The sequence below is a fragment of the Ambystoma mexicanum genome, chromosome 12 (assembly GCF_040938575.1).
Source record: "Ambystoma mexicanum isolate Mex_15411 chromosome 12, UKY_AmexF1_1, whole genome shotgun sequence".
Taxonomy (NCBI): domain Eukaryota; kingdom Metazoa; phylum Chordata; class Amphibia; order Caudata; family Ambystomatidae; genus Ambystoma; species Ambystoma mexicanum.
Window position 1 is genome coordinate 991,366,115 of NC_090936.1, and position 20,245 is coordinate 991,386,359.

The window sequence follows — 20,245 nt, forward strand, 5'->3', positions numbered from 1 at the left end:
AACAAGGCGCAGCCTACCAAATATCAAACAGATGAACAACTCGCAGCTTTTGTTCACGTGTGACTTGATATCCTATTTACAGATAGGGAAGCATCAGAGCCACACATCTCGACCCTAGAATCATGGCTTTAATCGATCGCTCTTGATGATCAGTCTATGTTCATAACTAAAGCAAACCATGCAACTCACTAACAATGTGCCTATCTGTACATGGCCCAATGTGTCTCTAGCATGACAACACAAATGCCTGGACATTATAGTGAATTTGAGCCCACCCTCAACCCCTTGTCCAAGATAATTGTTGCATAAGTGAATGACACTTGATAAGAAAATATACAATCAAGTTTAATGTAATCAGGATCTTCTCAAAAGCAGGTTTATCACACAAGCAGCTATAATAGCCATCAGGGCGAAGCAAGCCGTCAGCCCCAACAGCAGAAACATTGCATAAGATCTAGTCATTGTGGGGAAAACAACCATAACTCTTCTGGGTTAAGTGCATACAATTTTTAAAAGTACAGATTTTCTGCTCCTAGCCATATGCATCGCGCCCAGTCTAAATGCATCTAAGCAAGTGTGATTGTTACCTTAAAAGAGTAAACAGCACGAGGATAAGTTGCCTTGTAACAGAACAGACCTTCCCCAGCTTTATCAGTTCTGCCCAGTCCCCAGCAGGACTCCAGCTGTCCAAATAAAAACGGTGTGAGGACTCTCCTACGTCTGTCTTATATATTTAATCTCACTGACAAAATGGCGGCTAATAAGATCAAGAATTGCAACCTTTACTTTAGAAGTTAATCGAGCACATTTTGGCCTTCACCTTCTCAACTCTTAGCTCATGCATTCCGAGAGTCTGTTACAGAGAAGTGATAATGTATCTCTGTTCAGCTGTTAGAAAACATACTTCCTCTAATTGTCTAGCGAGTGAACTTAACAGCAAGGCTGCTATTCTCCTTTTTGAAGAATATTGAAGTCTATCTGCATCCTGTTTGCTTTAGCACACATTTAATTTTCTTCACACAACTTCAACATGGAATTTGTACATTGTAATGTGTTGTGCCGATAGCAGATATTTATACAAACATTTGCATTATCAACAGTTGTAGTTTGCCACAGCAATCTCAACCCATAGATTTCAGTTGGCTCATGACGTCTGTGTGGGAGGTCAAAAAGGCAGGTATCGTGGCAGTGTGCCATCGCTCGCCATATTTGCAGGCAATCTAGGCATAAGTTACTTTGTAAAAATAAATTTTCAGATTTTCCATTTTTTAGAACCAATTTTGTAATGTTCGATGTCTCTGGACGTTATTGGTATCTTAAGTATTGCAGCAGGATTGTGTTTTGCAAAACAAGTATGAGAAATAGGACAACTAAGAAGATGTAAGCTGCATAAAACCAGACACCAAGAAATAAACTACATGAAACACTGGATGAACAGTGAATCCTCACATTGACAGCACACATCAGAATGGGTTCCAGGCAAGAATGAGTAGGCTACTCCCAATTTAAGGCAGGCAATTAGAAGAGCGCGAGCAGTCGGCTCTCTGGAATGTAACACTTTGATCATTTTGTAATTTCACAACATAATCAATGTTGACCAATTACCCACAAAAGAGTACAGACGAAAATGCTGGACTTGAAGAGACAGCACCGCAGCCTGAAATGAATGCAAAAGGGAACATTTTGATCAATAACCATGTTTTTCAAGAATTTACCATAATGTGACTATTACAAATTCTAGATAATACAAAACATATCACAGGACAATGGGTGGAATACAGTATGAAAACAGTGCACACTGACTCCAAGGGTTCACCCATAAAGGTCATTGAATGTTCTAATATCCTTTAGCATGAGCTTCACTCATACGTCTCCTGTTACACTTCTATCTAAACAGCAAATACATAATGTGGATCCAATCCTACACTCTTTTTCTCTCGACTTCACTCCCCTTCAATACTTGCTTTTTTTATATAAATGATCAAAGCTATACACAGCTAAAGAGCCGACCCAGTTTATATGAAACATACATAACCAAAACCTTGAAAGAGCACCAACTAGCTGTGCTATCTTTTTGCCTGTAATCAACATATGTTATGAATAGTTGGCAGAGTGACAGTCACTTGATATAATCAACTCCATTCATTTACTTAACTTATCAAGAAATTGATGTTCTCAATTCTGCACTTTTGCTCATTTAATAATGAGCAATATATGAGCACAGCCAGGAAATAGTGATCGGCATCTGAACAGAGCCACCCAGTAAGGTTGATAATGAGCATGAAGCCATCAGAAATGGTTGCAACATGATCATCCCCACCTGTTACTTTTACTCCCCAGAAATAGGCAACTACTCCCAAGAAATAAAAATAGGGAGTACAAATATGCCCAACAGAAAATGGGGGACAGACACATGGGGCCTCGAGTCCCTGCTTTCATCCACACAGCTCCATGCATATGTTTGTACCAGAAGTACACAGTTCCACAGAAACACTATTTGCATGTATCTTTTAATGTGCATGATGAACTAGGCACAAATAAAATACAAAACATTCAGTTTTCCAGTTAAAACATTTTTACTAACTTACTCTCATTGGTAATTGGAATCGCTCGTCTACTGTCTAAAACTCCCAAACTTTAAAAAAAATAGGTACTAATATACTCCAGCAAAATATTATGTTACCAACATTATAAACAACCCCTTGTAGGGACTCACAAAAATTAATTTCACATGGGATGTCATCTTTGATATCCTGGGTGTTAGTCTTAGCAGTGCACAGTGGTGGCGGGAGTTATGGTTGCTTAGCTTAGCATAACTGGCGAATTTGAGGTTTTTCGATTTTACCTGTAACCATATCGTCCCTTTAACAATATTATTTCATAGGTTTTTATTGGTGCAACTTCACCATAACGTCCCTTTAACAAAGTTTTTCATTGGGGCGCTGTTGCGTGGCTGACCAAGATGGGCGCCGTCTGAAATACTCGGACGGCTCATAATACTTTTAAAATCCTGGCCCCAGCCATGGCGTTTGTCCCCGGGGGGCAACGGTATGCCCATGCGAAGACTTCGTGCATGAGGTGGTGAAGCGGCGACCTAGGAGGTGACCCTGGGCGAGGCCCCGCCGGGTGTGCTGCGGGGCACGAAGCTCCCCGTGAGAGGCCACGTGTGTGGAGAAGGGGCTGACCACAATGTTTGGGCCTGAGTCCTAAGACACTGACTGCAGTACACATGCAAGACCTGCCGAGGAGGAAGACAACGAACGCCCCAAACACCAGCATTTTCAGCAGGGCCAACTCAAGATTGCACAACCCCAGAGCACCTGAGAACAACGTCTGGGCAAGGAGAGATAACCCCGGACTCAAAGGGTCGCAGCCGACGGATGTGCAGAGGAGCCGGTGGGGATTGGCAATCCCCGGGTGTGAGTGCTGCCTGGAGGGTTGGGCATCCCCCCCTTCCCTAACGCAACCAAAGGTACAGCATGGCCCAGACCGCATCTCCTGTTGACGGATGGGTAAGGGGGAAGGGGAAGGGAGGCTCCACCAACAAAGCGCAGCCACAGCCGCCACCCATATATACATAACGGACATCCCTATTCCTCAGCAGAGCAGTAGAAGACCACGGATCTCCCCCGACCTGACCCCCCCCCACCAGAACCATCGGGATCGGACAAAAGGAGAACCCTGCAACCGCCCGCCCCCGGCTGTGGCGCTGGCCGATGACAGGGCGTGCACGCGGCGGCGTGCCGTTGCACGCCGCCGCATGCAACCTAAATAAACGGGCGTTTCCCGGTCGCGTCAGAGCGACTGGGAAGCCCGAACCGAGGACGTGTGAGAGTGAGTCCTTCGGGGTCTGGGGCTTACGGGAGGCACCGGGGGTCACAAACAACCCCCAACAGTGGCGACGAGTGGGGGAAACGATGCCTGGGCCCAGCGGTGAATTATCCGTCAATTTTTCTTGATGCAGCGAGGTCGTCCTGAGACTTCACTCCGGCCCGCAGGCCGTGCGTTACCCACACGGCTGGCGGCCATTTTGCAGATCAGGCCGTGAAACTTCTCTGAGCTCCGGTTTGAGCAGGGAGGTGAATCCAGGCCTAATTATTGGGAATCCTGTCAGCAGGCAGTCATACCTGCACGTGAATATGCCCAGTTTGTGATTTTTCATTTTCCTGGGTCTCCTACGTCGAGTGCAAGCAAAGAGGAGGGCTACAATGGCTGGGCCTGCATAGCCCACATTTTTCGTGTCCTAATTTTTGGAGCAGTTGGAAGCGGAGGCTTCTTTTCATCCTCTTCATCATCAGAATGGTGGCCCCACGAATCTTCATCTTCATCATCACAGAGGTGTGTTGCAGTAGCGGTTTCTTTAATGGTGCATGCTGGAGTCATTTGGACTTGGTGTTTGAGTTGCGGCCCCTGTCTTCCACGCTGGGGGTGCCTGTGTGCTCGAACTGATGAGTGATACCGAGGACCAGGACGGAGCGGCGGTCCAGCAGCCTCCACGTGCGCCAGCAGCACTTCAAGGTTTGCTGCCTCCAGTGCAGCCGGCACAGCAGCCTCCAGTTGGTCAGGCAGGTCTTCCGGGTCCTCTACTTCCAGCACAGCCCGCGACAGTACCTGTTCAGCAAATTCCCCCCGCCATGGCTCAGGTGCGTGCACAGGCGGCTCTGCAGCCCATCCCGGAGTTTGATGTATTGGGCCCGCCTTCCAGTTTGGGGCCCAGATGGAGGAGGTGGGTGGACCACCTGGACATGTACTTTCGGGCTGCCCAGGTGGTTGGTGACGACACCAGGCTGGCAACCATGCTATACTCTGCAGGTCCCTCTGTCCAAGAGACTTTTGAATCGCTTCCGCCAGGGGATGAATCCTATGATCAGGCGAAGGCCGCTCTGCAGGCTTACTTTCTGCCTCTCGCCAACGCGGATTATGAGCATTCTGTGATGCTCTCTGCCAAACAGAAAGACGATGAGACTCTGGACACTTTCTATGGGCGCCTGAGGCGTCTCTCGCTGGCCTGTGCTTGGGGTGATGCAGAGGACATGATCAGGACTACGCTTATCCAGGCGTGTTCATCAGGCAAACTCAGGCGCCAGGTATTAAGGGAGCTCGGAATCACGCTTCAGCGCATCCTTGAACTAGGGAGGTGCCATGAGGTGTTGGAGGCGAGAGCAGCTAGAATGGAGGCTGGGTCGCGGCCCCATCAAGACCGAAGAGGTATCTGCGATGTGGCGAGGTGGCAGGGGCACCAGAAGACCTGGCGGCGGTCCCCGGGATCCAGGCAGGAGAAATCTGCCAAAAATGTGGGTATGACCTGCCCCACCCAGCAGAATGCCCTGCGGCTGGAAAGACCTGTGGACGGTGTGGGCTACAGGATCATTTCTCAAGGGTATGCAAGGCGGCAATGCCGGTGTTGGTGCCGAGAGGCCCGGGACGGTCCAGTTTCACTCGCCAAGGTCGACCATCCAACGTCGCTCAGGTGGACCAGACTGAGGAGGATGCCCAGGTGGAGGAAGCGGAAGAAGAGAAGGAAGAGAACATCTTTGTCTCGAGTGTGGGGATCCTGAAAAGTAAGAACAGGAGACAGCCAAGATGCGTGATCGAGGTGAATCGATCTCCAGTCCCGGTCCTCGTGGATATGGGGGCGTTGGTGAATGTAATGGCCCGTGGACACTATCATGCTATGGACCAGGCCCCAAGCTGGCTGCACCCAAGGCCCGCATCTTCGCCTTTGGTGGTGTGGACCCTATCCCTCTGGACGGTGTGTTCGTGGCAAAGGTAGAACACGAGGGCTCCCAAATCACAGCACGATTCTATGTGACACCGGTGAGCACCAATACTTTAAGTTGTGCTGCAGCAGAGGCCCTCGGCATTGTCAGCTTCGCATACTCTGTCTATTTGGAGGACATTAATGACTTGCTCGAGAAGTATGCCGCACTGTCAAAGGGGATTGGGCAGATGGCCAGTGACCCAGGGAGGCTGCACATTGATGAATCGGTGCAGCCCATTGCCCTGAAACATCAAAGGGTACCGTTTCACCTCCGTGAACATGTCGTCAAGGAGCTGGACAATTTGGTCAATCTTGACATAATAGAAAAGGTTGAGGGCCCGACTCCCTGGGTGTCCCCGATAGTGGTGGCACGGAAGCCTAAACAACCGGATGCTGTTAGAATCTGCATCGACATGAGGCTCCCGAACAAAGCCATTAAGAGAGAGAGACACCTCACCCCGACGATTGATGACATCATTGCGGAGGTACAGGGTGCTCGCTTCTTTTCGAAACTGGACCTCTGGGCGGGCTATCACCAGGTTGTCCTCCACCCCGAGTCGAGGTATATTACCACCTTTACTACACACCAAGGGCTATACCGCTATAAGAGACTGAGTTTTGGTGTGTCCTCGGCAGCGGAGGTATTTCAGAACATTATTTGCGGTGCCCTGGCTGATCTACAGGGCGTTTTGAATATAAGCGATGACATCCTGGTGTTTGCAAGAATGGAGGTAGACCATCTGAGGCGGTTGGCGAAGACGTTCGGAAGACTACAATCCTTGGGCCTCACCCTCCACAAACAGAAGTGTGAATTTCTGCGACCATCGATCGAATTCTTTGGCTTTGTATTGAAGGGGGGGGGTCTCCTGATCCCAGGAAGGTGCAGGGCATAAAGAAGGCGCAGCCTCCGGAGTCGGTGTCTGAGGTGCGAAGTTTCCTGGGCATGGTTACATACTGTGGACGATTCATAAAAAATGTTGCCTCCATGTCGGAACCGCTCAGGGCACTGACAAGGAAGGATGCCATCTGGAACTGGGGTCCGCTTGAACAGGTGGCTTTTGATGACATCAAGGGTGCCTTGGCAGCTGAGGATACCATGTCATTTTTCGATCCTGCGTTACCATCAGAAATCATCGTCGACGACAGCCCATTCGGCCTGGGCGCCGTGCTAACGCAGATTGACTGGGATGGGGGTGTCCGCCCGGTGTCATATGCCAGCAAAGCCCGGTCTGAGGCGGAGCAACGGTACTCGCAGATCAAACGCGAGGCGCTGGCAGTATTTGGGGATGCCGGCACTTCCAGCTCTACGTCCTTGGATGCCCGGTGACGGTGGTGACAGACCACAAGCCACTGCTTCCCATCCTAGCAGGGCTGTCATCCAAGCCACCGGCACGCATTGAGAGGTGGATGCTCGCTCTTTTGGAATATGGAGTCACCTTGGTATACCGGCCGGGGGCGAACAACGCAGCAGACTCTCTCTCCAGACACCCTGGGGCGTCCGGAGGGGAAGACCGTGACATCTGTGCAGAGGAGGCCGAGGAGCACGTCCGGGTGGTGGTGGAGGCGGCCACGCCGAATGCCATGCCTCTTCAGGAGCTGGAGGCAGCTGCAGAGGATGATGAGTGCTTCAAAATCCTGAGGCACTCTATGCAACAGGGCTCCTGGAAGTCATGCTGGAGGCTCTGGAGGGGCGCACTCAGGAGGCCAGGACCGAACTTGAGCAGTTATGGAAGGTCCGGGAGGAGTTCATCATTTTCAGCATCCGGCCTTCTACTCCGGAGATCGGATTGTGGTGCCCCAAGCGAAGGTGGACGAGGTGATCGCCCTGGCACACCGTGGTCACCAGGGCGCCGCCAAGACCAAGGCACACCTACGGCTGAAGGTGTGGTTCCCCGAGCTGGAGCGCAAGGTGGATGACTTTGTGGCGGCCTGTGTTTGGTGCCAGGCAGCATCTCCCCTGCAGCGTGAGCCTGCCATAGAGACGATGCCTAGGGGGACACGCCCTTGGGAAATTGTTCATGCAGACTTTGGGTCCACCACAATGGGCACCCACTTCCTGGTTTTGGTCGACGAATACTCAAGGTATCCCAAGGTGGAGTTTGTGGCATTTTAGCACGTGGCTGTGGAGAAGGTGTTTGCGGCCCATGGGTTCCCACGCATGCTGTGCTCGGACAACGAGGCACCATTCCAGAGCGAACGCTTCTCGGAGCTGATGGAGAGCTATGGGGTGGTCCACAGGAAGATCATGCCTCTCTGGCCCCGGGCCAATGGTGAAGCAGAACGGCTGATGAGGACTCTAAATAAGACCTTTAGAATTGCTCAGGGGCAGGGGCAGTCCCTCCAGAGAGCCCTGTACCAGTTTCTGAGGGTGTACCGCACCACGCCACATGCATCCACTGGAGTGGCCCCGGCAGAGGCATTTTTTTAAGCGGTGCCCTCGAGGTTTGCTGCCGGAGGTAGGAGAGAAAGAACCTGGGGTGATCAATGACCAACAAATCGAGATGGACCGGCGAATAAGAATCGAGCAGGAGAATGTTCGGAGAGGGCTTCGCCCGCAGCGGCTGGAGCCAGGCGATGAGGTCCTTATTCGGACTAGACATCCCCATGGAAAGCTCTCCCTACCGTATGAGCCGGAACCGCTGGACGTTGTCGCAGTCCTGGGATCCATGGTGACTGCATCGGACGGCCGGTCTGCGGTAACTCGCAACGTGAGCTTCAAGAAGCTGCGAGATCCAAGAACTGATCCACCTCCTGATCCAGACCCAGGAGAGGTCCCTGAGGACGAAGGGGAAACACCTTGTCTGCCTGAGTCCCCGGCGCGGGGCATGCCTATGGACAGATCACCCATGCTGGAGGTGAGCGGGAGGTAGCCCCAGAGGGCTGGGCGAGGGAAACCTGCTCACCTCAGCGACGTGTTGGGTCATCTGGCTGATTGTCCTAATGATGAGAACTGTTAAGTAAGGGGACCCCGGTGGATGTTAATAAAGGGGTGTTTCGAACATGGGGCCTTGTGAAATGCTATGCATATATTTTGGTTTGCAGTGTCTAGTGTTAGTATTGTTTATTGTTCTCCCTGAAAAAGGAGGAGTGTGGGCTGCCCAATGACAGGGCGCGCACGCGGCGGCGTGACGTTGCACGCCGCCGCGTGCAACATAAATAAACGGGGCGTTTCAACCTCCCAACACCGGCCACCTCGCATGATCTTGAAACTGCTGCCACCAACTCGCAGGGGCACCGAACACTGGGCCAGGGATCGTAGCCCCCCGAGCTGAATGGGGGTGAAGCGTGGTTGACCGCGAGTCAAGGGGCGGTTTATAGGCCCACTAAAGTGTGGCATGCAACAGCCGTGTGAAGTGGGACTAGCACTCCAGTGAACTGAGCTGAAAGGGAAGACCTGCTGACCCCCCCGCCCACCCCACCCGGAGGAAGAAGCAGAGTCCCGCAGCCTGAACAGCAACCACACGGTAGGTGGGGTCCGGGATAACACCAAACAGTCCCACCTGCATCCCAATGGCCCACACCAGCACATCGAGTACCGGGCTGAGGAAGGTAAGGAAGCACTCATTGCACCCTGGGCCAGAGAGGAAAGGAAAGATCACACCTTGACGACAAACCCAACCAACAACTCATGTAAACCCAGACCCATAGGGGTGAAGAACAACCTAAAACACTGCATGCAGACTGAGGTGTGTTTGGAGGATTATCCCAACGCCATCTTATTACTAGCGGAGCATGTAGGATCGGACACAACCACGCATTTGCCATAGGGGGCAGATCTGTTTAACACACTGGGGGCTGCCCGAATCCCTCAGCCACCAACCACAGGGGCCCACCACACTCCAAACCACCCTAAATCACGTGTAGAGAACATTGGCAAAGGTGGCCAGGAGAAGTGACCACGGGTCAAGGAGACACAGACAACTGGGCGCTGCAGGGGCCAAACACCCTCAATCAAAAGGGGCTCATGTTAAGGGGCCCGTGAACGAATCAGACTATAAACCCCCAACACTGCCCGACACAACGGGTCCACAGCCAGACCCGCAAGTGGCTGCCACCGTAGCCCATGAGGGGTAAACCCGGACAACTTGACCCAATTTTTCAAAGAGCCGGACAATATAGTCCCTCCACACCTGCTGAGATAGCCGGGTGTTTCAAAGTCACACCCTCACCCAGAAGCAACCAGAGGGCTGTGAAAGGAACCCAGGTACTAAACTACCCCGAGGGGAACCCCGCCTCGGAGGAGCCCGCTGGAGTCGTAGATACTTTGAGACAATAGCACCCCTTGTTAGTTACCGAACGCAGCCAACAGTAGTGATATCCTTTGCAAAGTGCATCTTCAGTATCGGCTACCACCCACCGCGAGGTCCCGGACCCAATTCTAGAAGGGTCAACCCTAAAAAGCAAGCGAAAATGGAACAATTTGCCCGAGCCGATCAGCCACAACTGGCCGCCTCATCCCACCACACCCAAGAGACACTGCAGGTGGACATAGCTGCTTTTAATCAAACCCTGTTGGCACTGAAAGGCAGTACCAACAGTCCAGGGGCAAAAATCAATGCCCCGACATGCAAATTAGACGTTTCTGCAATATAGCTTCACAAACTCTGCAGACCAATGTCCAAAGCTGAACTGAGAATCAGGGAGGGTGAAGATAGAATTACCATTCTACAATGCGAGGTAGCAGACCTACAACAAACCGTCAAGAAAGTCAAAACCAAGAACGAGGACCATGAAGGACGTTACAGACGGAACAGCCGCATCCTGGGGGTTCCACAAACTACGAGAATAGAAAACATGGAGAAATTCGTAGAGCAGCTACTGGTTGATGTCCTGGAAAACCCTCCCCTATCCAGTATGTACATGGTGGAACGCGCCCACAGGTCACTGGCGGCACGGTCTCTCCCTGGGGCACCTGAACATCCCATCATAGCTAGAATTTTCTGCTACAGAGACAGACACAATACTATGGGTCGCAAGGGATAGGAAATAATTGAAGTGGGGGCAAGCCACGATGAGGCTTTTTCCAGATTTTAGCCCCATGGTCCAAGAACGCAAGACGTTCCAAGCCATGAAAAATACCTTAAGGAAAAAGAACGTTAAATACTCTATGTTGTACCCGGCAAAATTACGTATCCAACACAACAATGTTATTTACCTCCCCGGAGTCTGCCGAAAGGTTTGCTATAATATTCCAGACACTGGAGGATTACCTGGACATGCACCATGATACCACCACCATATCCTTTTACAACAACCGGTATACAGTAAATAACTAATGAGCCCAGCGTACGGTCTCCCCGGGGCACTGGCGAAGGACAGGGACCACTAGATAATGGCTGTCGCCACTCTGAATGTTTAGGCCGCCCTCAGTGCCCCATTTCCCTCTTAGACAGCGGAATTGTTGACTTAGGTTATCATTGGGGTGTTATGGGGTTGGGGGTGGCGGGAGCCCGTAGATTTTTGTTTCTGGCGTGGGTGGAAGCGAATGGGCTGGAGGGAGGGGATACAGGGTAAACTACAAGAGGCAGATAAGAGGCGTAAGTGGAACCTCCCAATGACACAGGGACTTATGACCCGATACATGGTCTCCCGAATAGATCAGTGTAAAGTTGCAAATAACTAATATACATTTAGAAGACGACCACACCATCGGCGGGAGAGGGGATAATCCGTTATGAATTATGTCCTGGAACCTAAGAGGTCCAACCAATAAGAAAAAGACCCGACTAATCGCAAATTACAGCAAAAACCATAACGTCAACATCCTGTTTACAAGAGACACACCTAGTTTACGGAACGCCCATCCCTCGACTGCCAGGGTGGGGTATACATAGATATGGCTCTTCATACACTACACACTTGAGAGGGGTCGCAATCTACTAACACAACTCCCTGGATCCCTGGATTTCAGGCTACATGAGCAGATAGACGACCAGGAAGGGAGAAGCATAACCCTAGCCGGGGAAATACAGGGGCTGAAGCTCCTACCGAATAATGTGTACGCACCGAATACTGACTACCCAGATTTTGCCAAACACATACAGGCCTTCCCAGGGCATGACACGATTTGGGTCAGGGACTTCCATATGGCCCTCACATTGAAAAACGACAGATCCTCAACAGCACAGCTCACCTTACCCCGCGCCACACAGGCTTGGCCATTTATAGCACAACATCACGACCTACATGATGTATGGAGGGAAGAGCATACACTTAAGAGTATACACTTCTCTAGTGTCCATGGGAGCTCATCCCGAATAGACTACATAATGACCAACTCCTCCATGGCAAGAAGCGTAATAGAAGCATCAATACTGCCCACACCCTATCCGATCACTCCACCGTCCTGGCACGCTTGACAGGCCCGACAGGCCCCCCCTAGACAGTTGCGATGGAGGTTCAGAGACGCCGCTCTGGAAGATGGGGCATTCAGCGAGGAAATAAAACAAGACATTCAGACACACTTTGAGGCTAATGCAGACTCAGGACCTGACCCAAGCATCATATGGGACACCTTTAAGGATGAAGTAACGCTAGAATGGTTTGTCCCTAAGCTAAGGGGGGGTGGAGGGGGAGGGGAACTGAAAAGGCCGATAACTGAGGAGGAGATCCATAACATGATCCTGTCTCTTCCAAATGGCAAGGCACTGGGTAATGACGGCATAACTGCCGAATTCTACAAGGCATACGTTGATATCCTATGGGACATGTATGAAAACTCACTTGTGACCAGTATCCTCCCAGAATCCACAAGATCGGCATTGATCACTGTATTTCTTAAATAGGAGAAAGACTCCCAGAAATTGGACGCCGCAAAGGCTTTCGATTCCGTGGAATAGCCTTTTCTCTTCAAGGTGCTGAGGCGCTCAGGCCTTGGATTGAAATGTATACAGTGGATTAGACGGTTATACACAGCCCCGAGGGCGGCGGTATACACAAATGGGATAGTATCAGAATACATCCATCCATCAAGAGGGACACGCCAGGGCTGCCCCTTCTCCCAGATATTGTTTGCCTTGGTGATGGAACCCCTTGCATGCCACATCAGGGAATTTCACGCCCACAGCGGAGTTAGTTTACAGAAACAGCTCAATATTCAATCCCTATATGCGGATGATATCCTGTTATATGAGAAACCACCAAGACTGAATATCCCTCCATTAATTTGTATTTTATAAGGTATATATAGCGCTTTACATTAAACAAGAATACATTAGAATAAAATGGAAGCTTAATTGTAAAACATGAAACAAACCATCAAAAACAGTATAAAGAACAATTTGTATAGGAATGTATGAGAGAAGTTATAAGAGGAAGAGTAAGAGAGAAGCAAGGTTAACAGGACGGGGAGTGCAGAAGATTTGCTTTTAAGGAGGAATGGGAGGAGTAAGAGGAGATGGAGCAGATAGAGAGAGGTAGAGTATTCCAGAGTGGAAGGGCAAGAAGCTGAAAGGAACGGAAACTATAACGGGCACAAGGGGATGGAGGAACAGTGAGTAGGAAGAGAATCTGCAGATCTGAGGGGGCGAGAGGGAGCGTAGAACGAGAAGAGAGGAAAGGTAAGGAGGCAAGACAATGAGGAGATTTAAAGACAAGACAGGATGTTGAATTTAAGTCGAGAATGAAAGGGAAGCCAGCCTAGCTAAGAAAGCGAAGAGGAAATGGAATCATGAGAAGAGAGAAGACAAAGGGTACGGATAGCAGAGTGATAGATGGATTTAAGGGGAGCCAGGTGAGAGGCAGGGAGGCCAAAGAGGAGAGAGGAGCAATAGAAAAGACAAGAGAAAATGAGGGAAGAGATTAAGAGTTTAGTGGCATGAAAGGTGCGGGAGGAACGCATTTTATGAACATTGAAGAGGTGGAAGCAACAGGCGCGGGAGGTAAGAGATGTGGTGGGTAAAGGAGAAGGAGTCGTCAAAGTGAAGGCCAAGATTGCGAGCAGAGGCATAGATGGGGAGATTAGAAGAGGGAAAGAATTAATGGAAGGGGGGTGGGGGGGAGGAGTGGGAAGAGTGTTGGAGGGAAAGAATAAGGCTTCAGTCTTATCAGTACTGAGGATGAGAAAGTGAGAGGACATCCAGTTTCGGATAGCAGAGAGACAGGAAGAAAGATTAAGGTGGATGTCAGGAGTGATAGAAGAGAAAGAGCTGGGTGTCATCAGTATAGAAATGGTGAGATGCCAAAGGAAGAGTTGATGGGGGCAAGAAGGAAAGTGTAGAGTGAGAAAAGGGCCAAGTAAAGAGCCTTGGGGAACACCGAAGTCGAGGGGGAGAGTAGAGGAGGTACGACCGCCCCAAGAGACAGCGAAAGAACGGTTGGAGAGATAGGAGAACCAGTTGAGACCAGGGACTTTGAGTCCAAAGGAGGAAAGAGTATTAAGGAGTAAGGGGTGATCAACAGTATCAAATGCTGGAAATTATTAAATTCAGTCAACTCCTGGGGCACAGAATTAATTGGAGTAAGTCTAAAATACTCCCACTGACCCCATCTGTGACCCAAGCCGACGTGGGCCAGTAATTCCGATGGTGCCCCCAGGGTATCCGATATTTGGGAGTGATGGTGACTACGGATGTAGGGAGTCTCTATTCCGGTAACTACACGAAGACATTATATATACACTAGAACATAAAGTAGAGTCATGGATACATCTCCCCATGTCCATGGCAGCACGTATCTCACTTGCCAAAATGGTCATTCTCCTCAAATTGCTTTATATCTTTAATAATGTGCCAATCAGGCCCCCTCAAAACTTCTGGGCACGAACAAAAAGCTGAATGATAAGGTTGGCGTGGGCAGGAAAGCACGCAAGGATATCCTAGAATACTCTAATAATGCCATATGAGCAGAGTGGCTTGGAAAATCCAGATCTGCACTTATACTACCTAACAGCACAGCTGCAATATATAGCAGGATGGGGACCATACACCCCGGACTGCCCACACGCCACCCTGGCTAGGGAGGCAATTTCCCCAGACGACAGTAGGGATGCTGTGGGGCACAAGACAACAGATACCAAGGAAAGAGGTCCAACTCTCAATGGTGACATACAGAGCCTGGGAACATATAGCACAACTGACCGGCGCAGCGACAACCTACTCTCCAGACCTCCCATTGTACAATATACCACTCACATATATGAGATAATTTCAGGTCCACTTCCAAGGGCTGAGCGTACGAACACTAGGAGATTTGGTACAAGAAGGGAACTTTATGCCCTGGGAAACGCTGCGAACAAGAGGGGATTGGACAGCAGTGACACTGTTTATGTATTATAGGATCAGGGAAACACTCCGAACCAAATGCCTGGTTCTGCAATATGCGATTAAACCACTGTCGTCCCGGAAATTGGTGTCCACCATATACAAACTGGCCAGGAGTAAGAGGGTGACCCCAGAACAGAGGCTCAGAGCCACTTGGGAAGGAGATCTGGGGGAGGTGATAAGTGACAAACTGGAAAATCATATGCATGCAAACACACAAACTGTCCATGAATAACAGATTTAGACTGATACACTATAAATTCCTCCACAAGGGTTACTATTCCCCAGATAAACTACATAGAATTATATCCTGATAGACCGCAGTGTGTAAGAGATGTAAAGTAGAAACCGCTGATGTTCACCATACACCCTGGTACTGCTCGCAAATAAGACCCTATTGGGGGAAAGTGGAGGAGGATATGCCGGAGATGCCAGTAACTAAATGGGAATATAAACCCACAGTTAGCTTTCAGCACTGATCAAAGGTGGCTCTGTGGGAAGAAGAAACTGCTAGGAATAGCCTCAGTAACTGTGCGGCACCTTATAGCCACCACATGGGGGAAATACACAGCTCCAACGTTTGCTAGGTGGGTGGAATACTTGCACACATGTGAACAGAAGGAAGCCTGCTACACACAAACATTATCAGGCAGCAGCCAACCAATAGATCACTGCCCACCCTTCCATCAGTTCTACCTAGAATTGGAGCGTAATGCATTGTCAGAGGAGGAAGGCTCGCCGCAAGTAAGACCTGAAACGAACATTAGAAGAACTCTCGAGGAAACATAAGTGGATGATGCTGTAAGCCAAAGAACTGTCTGAGATCGTGCTACCACAAACTCATGCAAACCAGTGCCAACCAGGCCCATAACCAGGTTGCACTGAACTAATTAGCGAAACAATGGCAGACCATGTGAAGACGAACGTAACTAACAAATCTATGTGTCAATGGGGGGGGCCGAGGGGGCGGGAGCGGGAATTCTGAAGGTTTTGAAGTCGATGTTAATGTGTTAGTGTATGTTTTTGGTATGAAATGAAAATGACCGTTTTTATTTAAAACTTCATTGAGATATACATCATGCATTACTTACAGTAATGGCATTTCTGATGATTGTATTTGCTTAGATTCACATGCTGTGCATATATGACATCTAGTGGTAAACGCGGGGTATTGCATCTTGTCTTTAGAGGATCAAAGGGGGGACGTCGATACGGTCGTGCCTGTAACAATATCCCTAACGTGACGTGTAGTGTACCCAAAATCCCTCATGCATCGAGGTCCCTCCAATTGTATTTTTTCTGCCGTGAGGGAGCCTTATGACTATCGTGAGTGAGTAAAGAAAAGAGATAAGGAGTAAGAGGTCTATGTTCCTTCCATCCGAGTGGGGAGGAAGGGTGAGCACATGTGAATTTAAGCAGATAAATCAGAAATGCTATTACAGTAAGTAATGCATGTCTTCTGATGCTTGTTAATCTACTTATAATCACATGCTATGCATAAACTAGCAAGCAGTACCCGGAGTTGGAGGTGGGATGTGAGAAGGAACAGTAGCGAAAAGATGTCTTAGTACTGCTCGTCACACCCGAGAATCAGACCTAGAGTGAGTGTCTAGGCAATAGTGTTTTGTAAAGGTGGGTACATCCAGGTTGCTGCTTTGCAAATGGACTTGAGAGGAACATTTGCAATGAATACTATGGAAGCCCCAGTGCCGCACGTAGTGTGTGCTCTAGGCTTGAAGGGCAGATTTCACTTAACAAGAGTGTAGCAGAGTGTGATGCCATTGACAATCCACCTAGAGATGGCTGATTTAGAGACAGGATCCCCTTCTCTACCAGCTGCCACTGAAAAGAAAAACTGGTTTGTTTTTCTTAGTGGTTTCGTCCTTTGCAGGTAGTACATGACTGCCCTGCGCACATCCAGTGTGCGTAGGCTTCTTTCCACCAAGTTAATGGGGTTCTGGAAGAACGTTGGTAGTTCGATTGACTGGTGCACATGGAACTTGGAAATAATTTGGCCGCAAACCGAGGGCGAGTGCGTAGAACCACCTCATTTCTATGAATTGTGACAAAAGGAAGGGTCTAGAATAGAAAGGGCCTGTATTTCACTGACTCTCCTTATTGAAGTGACTGCCACTAGGAAGGCGGTCTTGTAAGTAAGAGCTTTGAGACTTGCTTTATGCATAGGTTCAAAGGGAGGCGTCATAAGTCTGGTTAATACCACATTTAGGTCACATCAGGGAAATGGGTTTGAAAAGGGGGGGGTGAATTCTCTTATCCCCTTCCATGAAAGCTTTAATAACTGGGATCCTACACCACGACACTTTACGTTGGGACGTGGTATGGGCTGAGAGTGCTGCTAAGTGAACCTTCAGGGGGAGCATAAACAAATTTCCCTGACCATGTTATCCAGAGAGCGTTCCCATTGGATCGGTTCTGAAGGTACCTGGAGGCGTGATCTGGGCATTGCGAGTTCTCCAGGGTTGCGAACAAGTCGATCTCTGGGAAGCCCCATTCTGCGAAAACGTTGGAGAAGATGTCTTCGTGTAGTCGCCATTTGTACTCTAAGGGCAACGGGAAGTCTCTGCCGAGAAAGTCTGCCAGACGATGGAGTTCCCCTGGAGCGTGTTGAGACAATAGAAACATCTTGTGTTTGAGAGCCCATTTCCAAATGTTCTGAGACAGTTACATCCCAGGAGAGCGAGGGCCCCCTTGCTTGTTCAGGTAGTACATTGCTGTGGTGCTGTCTGTGAGGAGCAGTACTGTTTTCCCCTGCAACTGTGTTTGAAAGGCCTTCAGTGCTTTAAATACCGCTAACATCTCCAACAGGTTTAAGTGGTTGGATGCTACTGCTGGGGACCAAATGCTGTGCGCCGTCTGTTGAAGGCGGTGGGCTCCCCACCCTGTGAGAGATGCGTCCGTCGTGAGAGTAGCTTCTACTGCGCGGATGGTGAAAGTTTTCCCCTTCAAGAGGTTTTCCCTTGAACACCACTGCAGAGAGAACGAGAGCTGCCGAGACAACCACTAGATCGTCCCATTGTCCGCTGGCCTGACACCACTGGCTGTTGAGCCACTCTTGCATGGGGCGCATGCGCAAACATGCGTGAGGGACAAGGTAAATGCAGGATGCCATCATCCCCCAACAGTCGCATCGCCTTGCGTACCGTCACCCATCAACTGGCTACATACTGAGGGATCTGAACAACATGTTTTGAACCCTCTCGGAGGGGAAGACGAGTCAGTCTTCAGTCCGAATTAGAGCCCCCAGAAACTTGGCTGGGGGTCTAGGCTGATTTCTTCTCATTTATGGAGAATCCCAGACTGAATAAGAAGACTATTGTCTTTCGAGTGTTAGACAGGCATGTTCCGTAGGAGTCCCCTGTTATGAGCCAGTCGTCTAGGTAAGGATATACTGGGATGGACTGTCTGTGCAGGTGTGCTGCTGTAACTGCCAGTACCTTTGTAAATACCTTTGGGGCTGAGGCAATGCCAAAGGGAAGGACCTTGAACTAATAGTGTTTGTCCTTTATCATGAACCTTAGGTATTTCCTGTGTGCCGGCAACATTGAAATATGAAAGTATGCATCTTTCATGTCCAATGTTGCCATGTACTCCCCCCTGCGTTAGTAGAGGAATTACCTCTTGCAATGTTACCATGCACAAGTCTAGCACAGGGTGCATGGTGAGATCTTTTTTTGGGTACACGGAAATACACTGCATAAATACCCTTGTTTACCTGCAGAACGGGGACGACTTCAATTACACCCTTTTCCTGCAGGATCTCAACCTCTTGCAGCAGGATCTTCAGGTGTTCTGGTGTTAGGCACCTGGATCTAGGAGGTCTGTATTGAGGTGGCTGGCTGAACTCTATGCAATAACCGTGGGTGACGGTCTTGAGCACCCACTGGTCTGTGGAAATCCGGATTGGAGTGTCATTTCTGACTGGAGGCCAGGGAGCTCCTGGGGGTGACGTTGCGACGCCTTCCTTTTCTACAGCGTTGTCCTCTGGGTAGATATAGGTTTGCGGAGGCAGAGCCCTGTACTGAGGACCAGTTGTTGCCCGAACCATATTGGTTATGTGGGGCACGAGAATAGGATTGCCCACGAAAGGAGCGGCGAGAACTCCCCCTTGCCCCCCTCCCTCATCAACGGCCTTACCAAATGGGTTTGAGTCTTCCACTGGTTTGTTGATCAACGACGCCTGTGTCTCTGGTTTGAATCCCGAGCTTTTCAACCAGGCGTGGCGTTTCAAAAGGGTACCCTGGGCCAAGGTTCTCCCCGCCATCTCAGCAGCATCTAAGGTGTTTTTGAGGATGTTGTGGTTTACTTGCTTACCCTCTGATAAGAATGTAAGCAGACGAGAACGCACTGGTTCAGGGACCTCCTGTATGCCCTCTTGCAGCAGGTTCCATTGGACATCAGAGTAGCTAGTCAACAGTGTTGTGTTGTGTTGTTGGCTATGCGGGTAGAATATGCTGCCGCAGTAGTGATTCTCTTTCCAAGAGCATAGCATTTTCTTTACATTCTTTGTGGACAAGGGGACCCCCTGCCCTTTTCCTTGTTGTAACCACAAGAGAATCTGGGGTGGCATGACCACTAATATAGAGGGGTTCAGAAGGTGAGGGGCAAAAAGGTTTTCCACCAGAGGGTTCAAAGCTCTGGTAAGAGAGGGTGTTAATAAGGAAGGGGAGATGCGCCTTTTGATGGAATTAAGTAAAGTGATAGCCTAGCTGGCAAGAGGCTTCTCCTTTAATATGTCCTCCACAAAATCTGAATCTAACACCGTCTCTTGCGTGGCTATCTTGAAGTGTTGTGCTGCCTTTTTCAGAATGGTGTTATACACCATCTGGTCATCTACAGGTGATGCCTCCTGACGCAGAGGAGGGGAAGAGGGTAGGTCCATACATAAGGTATTGGGGTCTGAGGTATGGGTAGGGGACAGCCAAGGCGGGTCATCCCCCTGCTGGTCACCCCCCCCCCAATCCTGGGTCTGATCAGTGGTATCCACAAAGGGATAATCCTCCTGAAAATTAGGGTCAAGAGGCTTTTCTTGATCTGTAAGGTCAAAGACCTCCTCAAGAAAAGGGCAAGCTGTCTTCTGAAATGTGGTTTCAGAGAAGTCCACACATTTAGCCAACCTATCCATACACCCTTCAAATTTTTCTCTGGTCCATGGAGATGAGCCAGAGGGGTTCAAAAAGGGGGTGGGGGGGCAAGGCATGGGGGG

The 20,245-nt window shown here is 49.7% G+C and overlaps 1 protein-coding gene across 5 annotated transcripts in view; it reads right to left on the bottom strand.

Moving 5' to 3' along the window:
* Positions 1 to 20,245, bottom strand: part of NCAPH2 (non-SMC condensin II complex subunit H2) — an 899,214-nt gene that overhangs the window by 807,366 nt on the left and 71,603 nt on the right. Inside the window, exon 2 of one of the 5 annotated variants that reach the window (XM_069629492.1) lies at positions 1,606 to 1,657. The exons of the other annotated variants lie outside the window; for them this stretch is intronic. The gene's annotated coding sequence lies outside the window, so the exon portion shown is untranslated. The remainder of the gene's footprint in view (positions 1 to 1,605; positions 1,658 to 20,245) is intronic. 5 annotated transcript variants of the gene reach the window in all.